Here is a 3,071-nt window from a genome sequence, read left to right as displayed (position 1 = left end):
GCCCTCAGCTCTTACATTCTATAGTTCTAGGAATCAGAGGCAGCATATTAAGTGGAAAGAGCATTGGCTTTGGTGTGAAAGGACCTGAATTCAAATCCTGCCTTAGTCACCATTTATGTGACCTTGGACAAGTGACTTAATCTCTTTTTTTATGTTCCAAATGTGATGAATTTATTTTACTCTGATGCAAAACCAAAGCTTTCTCTTTGATAAAAGATCATGAAAAAGTGGTGTAGGAAATCCAGGATGTGATGTCCAAACTGACGGATCAGTTTATTTCCTTTATAACATGACACTACACTGTTGTTGAAGAACAGATTTAAAATAACACTGAGAAACTGAACTGAAATGTGGCACAAACATTACAACTTACATGCATGCCTTCAAGTTTCTCTCTCTTATAAGAGACTCAAAAACCTCTAGACTTATCGTCTATATGTATATAACGATATATATATATAACGAGATATATATATATATATATATAAATATAAAACAATTCTTTGGAAGAATAAAAAGTTCACATTGTTGAAATTTCGCAGAAGAATATTAAGGTCAAAACAGAGTGGGTTCATTTGTCTTCATTTCCAGAAATAGATATGATACTTCACTTAAAAACTATATTAAGCTTCCAATTCAAATCCCAACTGAACCTTGTGACCTCCTGCATTGAAGTTTTTTCCATCAATTAAAGCTGAAAGCATCAATTTTACACCTGCTCGGAGTGTCTGTACAACCAAGTCCAATAAGACTGGCATTATTCACTTTATCAGATAGAGAAGTTTTTGAATCCAGCTTGTACTTAGCAGCAATGCCAAAATGTTGTTGCTGCCAGATGTCCAAGTAAGATTTATTGATGTTTCAATCTTCTCATTAACCTTTGGGTAGATTGACCCTCCAAATTCAGTGCCATCATTCACATATGTGTGTAGCCTTATAACTCAGGGCAAAATTATTCTGAGACAGTTTGGATTTGGCCATATCAAAACTCATCTGATAGTCATCAAGCCATCCTTCATAAGCCAAGATAGCCCAGCCATAGATGGTCAGTCCAGAGAAATCAATGTCAACATTTCCACCAAAAACTGAAACTGTCCCTGCTTATAGAAGGCCTTTAATTTCCCACTCTTCTTTCCTGTATTTGGTTCAAATATGGTGTCAAGAGTCACCTTCAAACTTCAGCAAATTTATCCTCCAGGCTGATTTCTGTCCCCAGGGTATTGTCTGTGTTCCATTTTTGAACAAAGGTAAGCTCATAGTCACAGATCTTGTACTTCATTTCCAAATGACCAGATGTAGAAAATTCTGCTGCACTGTAAGACTAAGATCTATTTTAACCATACCAGACCCATATCCTTTGTTGAAGACATCTTTAGCAGCCTTTCCTAGGTCACAGTAAGTTGGTGTGTCATACATTTCTATGTGTACATGTGCTCGGGAAAGGTCCCTGACACACAGAGTAGCTGAAGGGCTAGGAGAGCAAGGGAATTGACTCTAGAAAAGTACGACCATCCCTGAATGTCGTGACTTAATCTCTTGGCCTCCATTTCCCCATCTGCAAAATGAAGGGGTTGGACTAGATGACCTCTAAAGTTCATTCCAACTTTAGATCTAGGATTCTATGAATCTATGATTGCCCTAACTCTGAGCTTTCAGGAGTTCTCAAGCTATTGGCAACTGGCCCAGGATGGGTAGATGCCAACTATTGCTAAAAGTGAGCTGAGGTCTTTTCCTTTTCAGAGCTGCCTTGGTAACTTATGTCTTGTGAATTAAAATCTTAGTAAGGACTTGGAGAATGAGCAGAGTGGGCAAAGAAGCACCAAAGATACATTTTGCCTAATTTTCAATTTGCTTCACGCTATCCCTGTTTTGAAGTGTAACACCCATTCCCAGGCTATTCCCCACAACCTATACTCTAAGTTTTTGGTTCCCAAAGGGTACTGTCAGGACTCTGAAGGTATCCTGGGGGTGGGGAAAGTATATTGCTAATATCATTGCCCATGGGCCCCTACTGGTATACTTTTCACAAACTGTCATCCAACATAACTAACTTTTAGAAAAGTATTTTAACAAAGACACTAGGATGGTCTAGTAGAAACAATTATAAAAGCATTGTGCTCCTCACCCCTCGTGTCTAGGATGCACTCTCCCGCCGATTCATGCACCATCCAAGAGGAGAATGGGCTCAAATTTAGCACATAATATAAAAGTAGCACATGTGTAGTGAACATTCTATAGCAAAAGAACATTCTACAGCAAAGCTCATGACTCCTGGTATTGAGATCTCTGTCATGGAATTCCCATGAAGTTCTGTACCTTTCTAGAGTCCTAGACCCCACTATGTTGTCATGCTCCCTGAAACTTTCTACTTTACAATTCCTAGTACTGGAAATCCTTTCTCCCTTCAAAGAGTCCTCACACAGCTCCCCTTGGATGACTTTCTCCACATAATTGTCTTCAGCATATCTCTCTGCTCCTAGTAGAGGTATCGTCTCCTCCTGGTCCTGTCTCTTTGATGATATGGTCAGTGGAGGTGGGGGAGAAGAAAAGATAGATATCTTCTTTTTGGACTCTACTTCCTCAAGAGTGATTCCCTCTCAGACACCCAGCTCCTACTATTGAACTGGAATCCCCAACTACCAACTGAAATCTTCCACTATGGAACTGGCTCACCATTGGACCATCCAACTGTTGAAATTCTTCCAGCTATTTAAAGTTCCCAGAAGCATGGTTAGCTTATTTGGTTAGCCAAACAGCTATTCCCTTCTTCATCCAATCAAAGAGGTTTTGACCTCATGAAAAGATCACAAGGTATAAACTATCTTTACACAGTTAAAACTTCATCACATGTGACTCCATTTTAGGATTATATTAACTCAGTTGAGGGAGGAATCACATATTCCTTTCCCTATCATAACACAAATAATCCCACATTTAATCTGTGCTCACCCCATTGCCAAGGGGAGGAGGTAGGAGCTTCCTTTTTATTATTTTGTGTAGTTGGGTTAAAGCTACTCAACCTTCTTTAAGATTAACTATAACTTTAATTTTTTCCTTTCTTCCCTCCTGGA

At 39.1% G+C, this 3,071-nt stretch overlaps 1 pseudogene; it reads right to left on the bottom strand.

Annotated features, from left to right (window-relative positions):
* Positions 1-623: 623 nt before the first annotated feature.
* On the bottom strand, positions 624-1,416 carry LOC114052458 (annotated as a pseudogene).
* Positions 1,417-3,071: the final 1,655 nt, after the last annotated feature.

Source organism: Vombatus ursinus, unplaced genomic scaffold, assembly GCF_900497805.2.
Source record: "Vombatus ursinus unplaced genomic scaffold, bare-nosed wombat genome assembly UNPS02014807.1, whole genome shotgun sequence".
In the NCBI taxonomy this organism is placed as follows: domain Eukaryota; kingdom Metazoa; phylum Chordata; class Mammalia; order Diprotodontia; family Vombatidae; genus Vombatus; species Vombatus ursinus.
Note: the sequence above shows the minus strand (reverse complement) of the source record. Positions and strands in the feature narration are given on the sequence as shown.